Source organism: Electrophorus electricus, chromosome 7 (genome assembly GCF_041902795.1).
Source record: "Electrophorus electricus isolate QZ-2024a chromosome 7, ASM4190279v1, whole genome shotgun sequence".
Lineage (NCBI taxonomy): Eukaryota > Metazoa > Chordata > Actinopteri > Gymnotiformes > Gymnotidae > Electrophorus > Electrophorus electricus.
This window is the reverse complement of record NC_137503.1, coordinates 9999734-10013800: the sequence shown is the minus strand read 5'-3', so window position 1 is coordinate 10013800 and position 14067 is coordinate 9999734. Positions and strand designations below refer to the sequence as shown.

Genomic DNA, 14067 nt, shown 5'->3' with positions numbered 1-14067 from the left:
TGACGGATTGAAACTCCACTGATTGTGTCTGGGATGAGAGCCGTGTTATCGTCCTCACTTATAAGCAGCACAACGCTTTATGCAGACTGAAACAGCTGCTGTGACAGTGTGGGGATGTGTGTCATGAAGCTGGTGTGTACCGAGCCACTACAGATAATGCAGCAGAAGTAACTCCACCCACAGTGCAGAGGGAGCTTGGCTCACCTGGCTGGCTCCGCCCACACAGCCTAGGCAGCCCAGCCCATCAGCAGGTCAGCTCCACTCACGGTGCAGAATGAGAACCGCTTAATCGACCAAGGCATGTCTGGACCAAGACCAAGACAAGACCAAATTTTGCTTCTTTAGTTTAGAACAAAAGCTGCCAACTGCTAATGTTGCTAACAAACACTAGAAGTCAACAGCAACCCAAACAGCCTTCATAAATACATGGCTAAACTTCTCTCAACCTGCACAAAACACATTCAGGTCTTAATAAAGGTCTTACAGAATAGTCATTGTGTTTCAGGATGCAGTTTGACTCACTGTGAAGAATAAAAGTGAATATAAACATCACCACTACCTGCATGTGGTTTCAGCAGGCTGGGAGACATTTGTGGACATGTGACTTATTTATAAAGGCTATTACTGTTGCTGCTGACATTCAGTGTTTGTTAGCAACATTAGCAGCGTTTGTTCTAAACTAAAGAAGCAAAATTGGGACTCCAAACAGATCTTGGATCGACTGCATCTGTAGAAAGTGTGAAATTATGTAAACTAGATATTTTGCCAAAGTACATATATTGTTAGTTTTTGGTGGTATAAATTACTTATTGATCCACCCAAAGTGCAGAGGGAGCTGAGCCTGTCCAATCAGCTCCAATAACAGTTATGGGTGACTCACCCACAGTGCAAAGTTAGCTCAGACCATCCAAATGGCTCTACCCACAGTGCAGAGGTAGCTCAGCCCATCCAAACAGTTTCACCCACAATGCAGATTGTAGTGCCCAGTCATCTCTGGCTGTACATATCTTGGCTCAGTAGGTCACAGTGGGGATGCTCCAATTACTCCAAGAATAGGACAGGGAGGTGGATAGATATAATAATGAATAATTTAATAGACACACAACAACCATTATCTTAGTGTATCTTTATTACCCTCACTGGCCATTTTCTTAGGTACAACTATGTCATTGTTGTATTTTATAAACATGCAATTAAAGACTACAGCCCTTCTCTTAAAACGCACAGTTTGCTGGTTAAATTTTTGATCATCACTGGTCAGTTTCTGACCACAGAGCTACTCTTGACTCAGTAGCATTTGGATGGTGGGCCATCCTCAGTACAGCAACATGCAGTGTAAGGGCAGTGGGATTTGTGATGGTATGAAGGTTTAAGGCACAATACTGTTGCTTGTTTTTATACATGTTAGTGGCACTGCTGGGTCAAGTGTGTCTGCCACCCAAAAATATCACGCAACAGTAACAGTTCAGAAATTGACCACTAATGAAGAGCCAGAGGACGGCTTGCACAAACGTTGCATGGTAACATGGGTTATGTTAAGGGTGAACCTATATGCTGTTGTCAATACATACATTTTACTAAGAAGTGAGTAGTGAGTGTATGAATTGGTCCTTTTATTTGTGATGCAACTTTAAACCACTTACTTAAACTACTCAAACTCTTTTTGACAGGAAGACAGAGGTGGGGGTGATGCAGGGGTCGAGTGGTGAGGGAGTCAGAAATGCCTGTCAGGTTGAGTTTTGCTGTTTGTCTGAAAGCCTACTCAGACACAGTGAGGACAATTCAATTTATGCTGAAAAAGGAGATGGGGGGGGGGGGGGGGCTTGAGATGATTGGTGGTTTAATAAACATTCTCACTACCTATGAGAAACAGAGAGAACAACATGAAAAAAAGCCCAAAGGTGCTATCACTCCTTCCAAACATTAAGGGACATAAATGCTCTGAAAAAATCACTTTGCAAAACACAAAGACAAGACATGACACCTTGTGACATCTCAATAAGCTTTACTTAAATTTCCAACTGAATAGCACTTTGAACAGGCATACTGCAATTGCTTCTGTTCTCTCTGACACAAAGAGTGACACAGACCTGCACCACCAGAAATACACTAAGCAAACGTCCGCCAAAGAAAGAAAGGCAGTGTGCTCAATAGGACGCTGCATTCATGCGTTTAAAAACCCTTGATCAACAGAACATTGTTCTTGACCTCAAAGAAAGGCTTCATTCAATTTCCTTTTGTGAATCTGTGCACGAAACCCCCATTCCTGGACATAGGCTAGGGACACACTGGCTTGACTATAGGCTATTGATTGGTGTCAGGCCATTGGAAGGCATTGGTGACCAGCCACCATGGTATTCTGCACCGATGACTCTAGTTGCGCTTCATCAACACTGTTTTTGCCGACTGTGCATGTTGAATTTTGGCCACTAAGGAGACTGGCCGACCAGTCTAAATCTGACTCAAAATGGGATAATATAGACATAAAGCATAAGGATTTTTTGTGGCACTGTGGCTTGATTTACTGAGGCAGTGTGCTAGGCTAACATTACATTTTGCTACACTTTTTTGTTGTGCTACACTGAAAGTACTTTTGTTGTATACATTACCTTACACCATCTCAAGAAGAGGGGAGTCAGTCATAACTCATTATACTTGTTAGAAGAAACCTGCACTTTCGGGAAGCAGTGTATTTCTTTGGCACAGGCGCTGTATGTACTTGTGTATCGTTCACCAGCTGCAGTCTGTTTAGGGTGTTTGAATGTAAACAGGTGACAAAGGGCGACAGTGAGCTGACGGTGATTATCAGTCGCTCGCAGTTGCGGTGTTAGTTCTTCATTGTCAGGTGTGTTCCTAGCCTTAAGGACCAGAGGGGCGATTCCCATTATATCTGGACAACGTTGTGTTTTATCACAGAGCAACAGGCTGTGAAAATTCCTGAGGAATTTAACAAGGACAACAAGCCTGGATAACTCTCCATACCCTCAACACATGAGACTTTGCAACATCTGGCACCAGTTATTTAAAGAGCATGGTTTATCTAAAAAATGCAAAGTTTCATTACAGAACAATTCTAATAGTTAAACCTTATTTTAATCTATTTGCGCTTTTGGTTTAAGCTATATTTATATAGATAAATTTACAACTCAAGACTTGTGCACATAGAAAATGATATATTTCCTCTTTGCATGTGATCTCTCTTTTTACCAACAGAGATACGTTACATCTCATCATCTTGCCTTCACAAGGTTCAGACATAAAACTGGCTATTGTTAGTTTAAGTAAACAAGGTGTCAATTAACATATGGCTACTTTACTGTTCAAACTCAGCGCATTTTAGAAGAAATGAGACAGCATATCCTGCCTGCTTCTTACGTCGTGTGTGTATGCACAAAGTTGTGTCTTGATATCATTCAAATTCTGATTGTTGTCAATATCACAAAGAAATTACATTTATTAAATCCTTTGAATGTCAAAGAATTAATGTTTTGTTCTTTAGTTAAAAATTAAGGCTTGTGATTATTTTTAATTTGAATATATACAAAACTGAAATTATGAGGCTGATAAATTGACACTAATCAGTAACTATGCATAATAATTAAACATAGTAATCATATGTGGTTTAACAGGTAGAAATGCTTACATACTGAAACACAGGAAGTGCTCTCTGCCTGGTTGCCACTCTGTCTCTAGGATCTAGGTCTTGTGTTGTTGTGCTACTGTCAACATCTTAAGTAATATGCAAATGCTAAGCAATATAGCTGTTTGGACAGGACACTCTAATTCTGTCAGCTTTAATATCACCTTTTTTTGCTCTTTACTGCTGTTATAAAAGGTTTTGTTTTATGACAAAATGGAAATTTACAGTAATGCCAAAATATTGTTTTTCAGCGATGAAAAGATATACATGAAAATATGTTTAAAAAGTATTTTAATTGTATACACTCTGCTAAAATATGCTACTTATGCAAAGCAAGAAAAATCACACAGCTTTTGCGAAGTGTGATTTTGTGCAAAATAAACACAAGACATCGAGGTATAATTACTGCTTATTTTTAAGAAAAGATAATATTTGGAAGATACAAAAACCAGCCTGGAATGTGTTGCAATTAGACAGTATTTAGGTTGCATACATCAGAAAATCCCAATAATCTCATATCAAGATAACTGTAAATTATTTGATTGCCAAATTCAAGTTAAGCCAAGCTCCAGTTGCGCAGAGGAATCAGACAGGCCACAATGAAATGGTACAGTCACTGAATGGCCACTGGGTAGGAAACCTAGGGATGCAGCCTCTGAGTCTAGTCATTGTTCTGAGGGCTCAGAAAAATGAAAATCACTTTTAGGTCAGATTGAGCAGGTCACAGTCCCTTTTCTGATTGAACCATACCTCTGATTGAGTTTGTGTGTGTGTGTGTGTGTGTGTGTGTGTGTGTGTGTGTGTGTGTGTGTGTGTGTGTGTGTGTGTGTGTGTGTGTGTGTCCTGAATCCTTCTCCATCCTCCTGTGGTGCAGATGGTGAGTGCGCTGAGTGCAGATGTTTGGTGAGCTCTCAGAAACTTTGGGTCTATAGTGCACCAGAACACTCCTCTCTCAGACATCTGTCCATGACCAACTCCTCCACTGTTCTCCTTCCTGTCCCCAGGTGAGGCACAGCCAAGCAATGTGGAAAGGCAAAGCAAAGCAAGCCAATAATGCTTCTGCTATGATGAGTGAACTGGTGGAATGCAGGCAAAGCCTGCTTAATTTACACAACAGAAGATTTTTTATAAGTGGAGAAACTGGGGCACCGTGCGAGTGATTTTTTGTATGTGTGTGCGTGTGTGTGTGTGTGTGTGCATGTGCGAGCGTGTATGTGTGAAACGGCATTCAGCTCATCCTCAGAGAGACAGGGGTGAGAAAAGTTAATCATGAGGAGTTCTTCTACATGGTGTCTGGCTATCAAAAGCTGTTTTGTTTGTGCTTGTGAGTGTGTGTGCGTGTGTATGCGGGTATGCATGTCTTTACATGTGCGTTTTGATGGACCTACAGCGGGTAAAATAAGTATTGAACACATCACCAATTTTCTAAGTAATTATATTTCTAAAGGTACTATTGACATGAAATTCTCACCAGATGTCAGTAACAACTCATCCAATCCACACATACAAAGAAATCAAACCATAGATGTCCATAAATTAAGTTATGTATAATAATGAGAAATGACACAGGGAAAAAGTTTTGAACACATGAAGAAAGAGAGGTGCAAAAAGCCATGGAAAGTCATGACACCATCTGAAATCTAGCAATAATTAGAAAGCAATCCTGCCACTTAGTGCATATTAATATCAGCTGGTTCAACTGATGGCCTATAAAAAGGTGTCTTATTACCAAAGTGCCACACAAGAAACATCTCATGATGGGTAAAACCAGTGAGCTCTCGCAAAACCTTCGCAACCTTCGCAACCTTACTGTTGCAAAACATACTGATGTCACTGGTTACAGAAGAATTTCTAAACTACTGAAGGTTCCAGTGAGCCCTTTGGAACCATAATCCGTAAGTGGAAAGAACATCATTTCACCATAAACTGGCCAAGACCAGGTGCTCCCTGCAAGGTTTCAGTCAGAGGAGAAGAATTATCAGAATTATCAGAAGAGTTGTCCAAGAGCCAAGGACCACCTCTGGAGAGCTACAGAAATACCTGGAATCAGCAGGTACAATTGTTTCAAAGAAAACAATAAGTAATGCACTCGACCTCCATGGCCTGTATGCACGCTCACCATGCAAGACTCCATTGCTGAAGAAAAAGCATATTGAAGCGCATTTAAAGTTTGCTCAACATTTAGACAAGCCTGTGAAATACTGGGAGAACATAGTCTATAGATGAGACCAAAATTGAACTCTTTGGATGCCATAATACACACCATGTTTGGAGGTCAAAAGGCACTGCATATCACTCCCAAAACACCATACCAACAGTGAAGTTTGGAGGTGGGAACATCATGGTGTGGGGCTGCTTTTCAGCATACGGCACTGGCACGCTTCAAATAACTGAAGGAAGGATGAATGGACAAATGTACCGAGACATTCTTGATCAAAATCTGCTGCTGTTTAACAGGATGATGAAGACAAAATGAGGGTGGACATTTCAGCAAGACAATGATCCCAAACACACAGCCAAGGAAACTCTCAATTGGTTTCAGAGAAAGAAAATAAAGCTGCTAGAATGGCCCAGCCAATCACCTGACCTGAACCCAACTGAACATCTATGGAAGGAACTAAAGCTCAGAGTTCATAGAAGGAGCCCACGGAACCTTCAGGATTTGAAGAGTGTTTGTGTGGAAGAATGGGCCAAAATCACACCTGAGCAACGCATGCGACTAGTTTCTCCATACAGCAGGCGTCTTGAAGCTGTCATTACCAACAAAGGCTTTTATACGAAGTATTAAATAAATTTCAGTAAATGTGTTCAATACTTTTTCCCTCTGTCATTTCTCATTATTACACATAATTTATGGACATCTGTGGTTTGATTTCTTTGCATGTGTGGATTGGATGGATTGTTACTGACATCTGGTGAGAATTTCTTGTCAATAGTACCTTTAGAAATATATTGACTTGGGTGACGTGTTCAATACTTATTTCACCTGCCGTATGTCCGATATAACAAAGGCCAGTGAGCATGTGCAATGTGTACTGACAAGAAGAGTATGATATGGTTCTTTGTTGTGGCTTATTCAACACATCTCCTGATGATATGTAATGGAAGCTGAGGCAGCCAAATGAATTCATTCCCCTCAATCTTAAATACCCAGAGATCTAAAATGTGTTTCTTTTTAATTGGGTTATTCTTTGTGTTCTAGCCACACATGTATACGTACAAAGTTTGTCTTATTAATGCTGTTCTAAAATTCTCCCTTCTGGTGTAAAATGAGTGGTCCTAATGCTGAGAACAGCTTATGTAAGCTTTATTCAGCATAGGCTACACAAACATTAGTTAGTGCTAGTTATTTTGCAGTGAAGTCCATGCAGATTTTTCCACTGTTGATGAAGCCGGCCTTTTATATTTAAGCCTATAGCTTTGTTTTCATCCTCAGAGAAAAATAAAAACCTACTGTTGCTGAACGTTCAAAACCCCCCATGGTAGGTTAATACATGTAACAGATACTCGGTTTGTGCATAGTCTTTGACTGTGGCTTGCCAGTCGAGCATGTTCACTGGAATATGCTTGACCATTCTCAGATACAACTAACGTGTCACTTTGTTTGGTTGAGCAATACTTTACCATAGTTCTGTTTTGCTGAATGTTTAATATAACACTCAATTTTAGTGTTTTATTTTATATGTGTTACATTATGTTCCCTGGGTTTTTAAAGGGCTATATAAGAATATAGATTTTATAAATGCAGTGGCTGACATTTGTCAAAACACTTGTATGTAGGAATTTGGAACATTCACATTACAGCAATACCTGTCAGGACGATTAAAGCTCACCTGCTCAGCACTGCACTGAAGTACAAAAAAGAGCGCCCCACAAGCCTCAGTGGTGTAAAGAATTCTGGGACATTATGCTGGCAATTCATAACACCTAATGCAGTATAATAATACAGTTGATGTCATTTTTGTTTCACCAGCGCAACTCCCTAAAACCATGGACAAATACTACAGGTTATTTTATTCTCTACAAGGAGAAGTGCAGAGTGATGTCTGCACCATGTCAGCTGAGCACTACAAAAGGTTCAAAGCTTCGTCCATTTGACACACTCACACTGTATTAATGATCAGAGCCATACACTGTCATATGCCTTTTTAGGGGAGTAAAAACGTTAGGAGTGTCAGGCTCTCTTGTAGCTCTGATCTCACTCATTTGGAGTATCTCAGTAAAGACACATCCATTGCACTGCATATCAAGATGAAAGCATATATCTGAGCACCAGAATGTGTAAATTGAGGTCATCTGCATTAATCAACACGCAAATTAAATTAGCTGCAGTAGTCATAATAAATGTGTGTGTGTGTGTGTGTGTGTGTGTGTGTGTGTGTGTGTGTGTGTGAGATTGTGACTAATGTGACAGGGATTGAGGGACATGACTGAGAAAGGAAGAAATAAAGGGTAGGTTTGGACATAGATGAATACAAGCAAAAACAGTGTTTACCATACACATCAGGAAACAGCAAGGCACACAGTGCATGGACATGTATGCCAAACTCTAGATAATATTTTCTATTTCAAAGAAGAACATTGATTAATTAATCTTCTTAAAAGCTTGATGCAGTTCAGGGACAGGGAGAGTTGGAACCTGTCTCAGCAGCGAGGTGGAAAGAACAACATACTTGTTAAAAACCACATATATACAAACCACTTTCCATCTCTCGCCCTCACCATTTGAGAATTACAAATGCTACTTTACACACAAGATCAGTGATGCTGCTGATCACTGGGGCCGGTGGTGGTGAAATCTTCCTGGTTGCAGATAACAAATAGCATTACATCATCAGACCTGGAGACATAATAGCTCTGCTGGCATCGAACCTTTACTCACTTTAAACCTTTACTTGCTCACTGGCATACGATGTATATCAGGGTATTAAAAATAATATCATTATTATGTATGAGATATACAGTAAAGATGTTTTTTTTTTCTATTTATGAAATCCAACATCATTTACATTGAGTTCACTGCCAATACACCTTATTAACAGATCTCATTTCAACCTGCTGGGCTGTGCAAACTATTCGCTCTAGATAAGAGCGTCTGCTAAATGCTGTAAATGTAAACGTAAACTATTAAAGCATTGGGCACCCTGATGCCAAACTGCAACTGATCATCTGAATTATTCTTCCCTTGCAATCCTTTCTCTTTCAAAGGCCCCTAAATTGGCAGGTTTACCACATGACCAAAGAGAATAACAAACAACTGTGGATGAATCATTGTGGGTTGGCAGCGAAACAGGAACGTGCATCTACATCAGCTCATTGGCGTCAATCTTTGAGCTCTCCTGATTGTACTCAGATTAATGTAGAACAAATGTTGACATTTCCAAGCTTTTCTAAGGGCCCTGTTCAATATCAGGAACAAAAGGATATTGTGGACGTTCCTTGGCAGAGCAAAGAGCATGCAGCAGCAGGTGTGCGGCAGGAGCGTGATGTCAAAGGTGGTAAGGAAAGTGAAGCTAGACTAAAGAGACGGAGACACTGGAAGCCTGGGAAAGGGAGGTGCTGCATGGTATGGCCATGTGTCCCGTGCGTTGAGGATTCCTAAGGATAGGAGCTTTTGAACTAGGTATAGCTTTATAATGTCAGACTGATTGAGCTTCTTGTCGCTTAGATAGGCAGGTGTGTGTGTGTGTGTGTGTGAGAGAGAGAGAAAGAGAGAGAGAGAGACAGAGAAGAGAAAGAGAAAGTGAGAGAAGACAGAGAGAGAGAATAAAGGAGAGACCCTACATTGTGTAATAAGGAACATCAGGTCACAAAAAAAAAAAACCTCTCCCAAAGGGCCCATGGGAAGGATGTGAGGTTGGAAGTGAGGTTGCGGGGACCAGTCACTGGCTTCTCAGTACATCATTGGTTTTATCCCCCTAGAAATCTCCTAATAGCAGGTATTACACAACTCATCAATACTGTCAAAGCCTTCATAATGTGCCAGCTGGGGACCTGGCTAATGCAGGCCAAGGGGATCTGTGCTAACTGTTATCTTAGTCAAACAGCTACATTGCAGAAAACGAGCACAGGCGATGTCATGCAGCATGCGCTCAATCATAAGGTGTTTCATGAGAGAGAAATACACTAGTTTTTAACAAAATGCCTGTGTGTTTATTTAACAAGATCTGAAGCAGAAAATACAACAATCTATTGGGGTTAGTCTTTTATGGATAGGAAAGATAGGCTTATTGCAATGTAAAGTATTGCAATTGTGTGTAGAAAGTAACCTCTGACTCTGTGAATCTTCATAAAACTGTAGGACTTTATGTGTGTTTGTAGTGAGGGACAGGAAGGGAGGGAGATATAAAAGGCAGAAATGTTAAAAGCGCTTTGGTGGAATAAGTCTTCAGTAAGCCTCCTAGAGATTAGAACATGTTAATGTAACACTTTCACAAAGCTCCCTCTCTGTGCTTGTATGTCTATGCGTATGTGTGAAAGTGCAAAAACATATGGACATACTTGATCAATGACTTTGTATAAACTATATATGCGGCTATAATACAACTTAATGTATTCATAATGTGTGTACATGCATATAATGTGTGTACACAAACACACATACACACAATTGTAGTTTATATATATATATATATATATATATATATATATATATATATATATATATATAAAGCAATAATATTTGAAAATGCAGTAAAATTCCACTTTCTCTGAATGATATTTTATTCTATGTTCCATCAAATGGAAGTAGCAGCAGAAAGGCTTGTTTGCTGGAGGAACTGTCACACTTAGTTTAAATCAACGATTTCTTATGAACTCAAAGGCTAAAAGGATCCATAATGACTGACATTTCTCTGTGTTAGTCTCCTCACTGTCCCTGCTACAAATACTCCAGTTTTACACACTGTAAAACTGACCTTCATTCTTAAAGGTCATAAGTTCATTAGAGCAAGCATCAGCTCAGATCAACAGTGCTCTAAGTGACAGGCAGTAGTGAGCTTGCCGGCTCCAGGCTGCTCAAGTGCTATACGGTCAGTAAATAACATCCTCTGTTCTTTCACTCTGCTAGGAGGAGGGAGATAAGATAAAGTGTGTGAGAATACATCAGACTTGAGTAAACAATCTTATCTTAAAGAGACCTACAGGGAAAAAAACTAGCACTTCTCAGCAAAGCACCATGTACCTCCGGCTACAGTACAAAATAGAATTGATGTGACAAATTATCAGTTCTTTCCTAAATGAAACTTCGTGTGTAACAAAACCAAGGAAACTTATTCAGAATGCTACAGCTGTTTCGTGCCATTAACCTCCATTTATTTCACACTCAAGCTAACCCACTCCATCCCAAGACCTTGCTCCAGCCAAAAACATAGCGTTCTCCAGGACATTCAGCCCTGACCCTCCACTGACACATGTTCCCATGGTGAACCTAGCTTCCTGGAGAAATTCCCCATCAACTGCTGCTGTATGACCCAGCCTCTGTGGCCCTGTGAGGCATGTGATCATGTCTGTCTTTTTCAGTGTCAGGGAGTCAGAGATGTTTGAAAGGGGTGAGATAAATAATATTCTGTGCTTGCCAAAGGCCAGACAAAAAGGGACAAACACGTACCTTTGTTAAACTCAGCCTAGTGATCTTCAAAATCAGCTCAGGAGGAGAAAGATCCTGTAAAAACACACAAACAAATCCTGATTATACCTATAATACCAACTGAATATTAGCATTAGCATCTGTTGCTGCTGTTGAGGGAGTCCCTTTTTAGACTATCCAGGCAGTTTTCTCCAGAACTTCAACATGGCAGAGCCACTGCTAAAGGTATCAACAAATCTCATTTAAGTTTGGGATATTCCAAAGCAGAACAACCTACAAAGTAATTGCCTTATAAAGTGACAACTCACTACCCAGATATTTAATTAACAAAAGGATGAATGATTGATGAATCCGAAACATTGCTGAGATAAAACATTTGACTTCGTTGCTCTGACCTCAGATTCTGAGTGAGACTCTTTAGCTTCAGGCTATTTATATTTTAAACAGCAAATCGTTTAAAGAGTCTGTGCCAATGTCAGCCTAATTAAGTAGGCATTGTAGTTATGAAGATCTCATGGGTTTAAGGAAGCAGCTTTTCTCTGTTCTCTGTTGACTCTGACTGTATGTAGCAGAGTCTGTATGGGACATTGGCCATTAAAAATGAACTTAAATGAGACAGATGAATAATTTTATAGTAATCAGTTATTATAAAAACACTATTGATATGTGAGATAATGCCAGATTTTCATTCATTTTTTTGCCAACATAATTTCACAATTGCATATCTGTAAGAATTTACACACCCAAACTCTCAGGAAAAGTTAAGAATGCTTAAAGTAAGGGCTTGTGTGGGGTTCTGCATTCATACCGTTTCTTATGATTCAATTAATTCATAATTCAATGACATCTTCCCTTCTCGTTCTAAAGAGTAAAAGGTTTTGGTGAAATCCCTCTTTCTGGTGTACCTGGAATCTAAATCATTTAAATGCTTGACATCTTCTTGAAAGGTAACCAAAAAAGAAACATAGCCATTTTAGATCTATGGCTGAAAAAGTATGTACAGTATCAATGAAAAGCAATGAAATCTGGAATTTTTAGGATGTACATAAAATTGCACTGAGCAATCAGACACAAAACTGCCACCATTTTAATGTTCTATTCTTTAGTAAGAAACTGATGGATCTTGGTGGATCCAAAGCAAAGAACTATCTTTGAGTCATACAGTAGAATGTTCCTAGTGTTAGGGAACAATCCAAAGCAAACAACAGTCTCCGAGTCACAATAGAATGTTTCCAGTGTTGGGAACAATCCAAAGCAAACAACAGCCTCAGAGTCACAATAGAATGTTCCCAGAGTTAGGGAACGATCCAAAGCAAACAACAGCCTCAGAGTCACACTAGAATGTTCCCAGAGTTAGGGAACGATCCAAAGCAAACAACAGCCTCAGAGTCACACTAGAATGTTCCCAGTGTTAGGGAACGATCCAAAGCAAACAACAGTCTTTTTTGGACTAGGACTTTTTCGGTCACCCTGTCGCTGCACTTCATAGTGTTTTTTATTTAAACAGATCCTCAGTGCATAATGTAAACTCATATTGTAATAACTTACAGCACAAGTTAACAACATAATCTACATCTTCTTGTACTTTCTAATAATGAGGAAAAAAAACTTTCACAAAGCCATTTTATAATAATAATAATAATAAAAATTTACAGTATTATATATATAAAACAACAAGATGTATGCACTGTATTGTGTTTGTGTGTCTATGGCCCTTGAATGGCTCAGGAGACATTTTTCAGAATGACAAAAGGATGATTGAGAAAGAGTGAGATAAATGAGGAAGAGCAAGACAGCGCTAGCACAAGAAAGAGCAGTGCCTTTGAGGAGAATGCACAAAGAGGTTTAAAGAAGCTATTATGACCTGACAGTCAGTGAAAGTGTGCTAAACAGTGTAACTGAGTAAACCACACTACCACTGCAGAGAGAAGGCTCCAGCTGGCCCTGCTAGGAGTATTATTAGTGAGCGGTTAGCTCTAACGCAACATGCACAGGGTCCGGCATTCCCTCTAAATGAATAAATAAACAGAGCCTCACATGTTTGCAATAATTTTGGTGTATGTAATGTTTGTATGCTTCAAAGTTACTTTTCAAAATATAAGTTTACATACATATTTGACCCAAATCCTTATAGGAAATTGTCATGAATAGTGAAAAGCCTCTAGAATTTATTTCTTAATTAAGACTGGATGCTAGCCATTGGCACTGGGACATGGACTGTAAAGCAACAAGTGACTAAACAAGTGAGCTTGACGCGCAAGGCTATCTGAGAAGAGGGACAAACAAAGACAATTTCAAAAGGAAATCCATAACAAATTATGTCACCCTCTGACAAGGTTTCATGCATCAAAATATATTACAATATTTTAGATTTTCATAAATTTTATATCATGTATAAGGAAATCTAAAAGGTCAGTGAAAAAATTATATCAGTAACACATGATGACACATTATCTCTACATACAATACCAATCCACCATGCAAAAGGTTGATCACTATTGCTGAATAGCATGATTTTGTTTGCACAATAAGATTACATGTTATTTACAGCTACTGAGAATTTCTAAAATGGTAAACAAATAGATCAACTATGTATGAATATACCTACTTTGTCATCTCATACTGACTCTAGAATTTGAACACACTGACATGGTGTAATCTGGAGAAGCACATACACACATTACATGGCTATGAAACATCTTTTATTCTAGAACTGTAATAGATAACACCTAAAGGTTTACATCAATTGTACTTTTTCCATTTTGTATTGTGCATTGTACTATGTAACACTGGGACATGCTTTCCCCAACAGTGTATTAATCAACATGGGAGCTAAATG

The 14067-nt window shown here is 39.3% G+C and overlaps 1 protein-coding gene across 3 annotated transcripts in view; it reads right to left on the bottom strand.

The window, feature by feature from the left end:
* dlgap4b (discs, large (Drosophila) homolog-associated protein 4b) overlaps nucleotides 1-14067 on the bottom strand; it is a 94862-nt gene that overhangs the window by 53966 nt on the left and 26829 nt on the right. For all 3 annotated transcript variants that reach the window (XM_026997613.3, XM_026997614.3, XM_081717153.1), the window contains exon 2: nucleotides 11250-11303. The gene's annotated coding sequence lies outside the window, so the exon portion shown is untranslated. The remainder of the gene's footprint in view (nucleotides 1-11249; nucleotides 11304-14067) is intronic.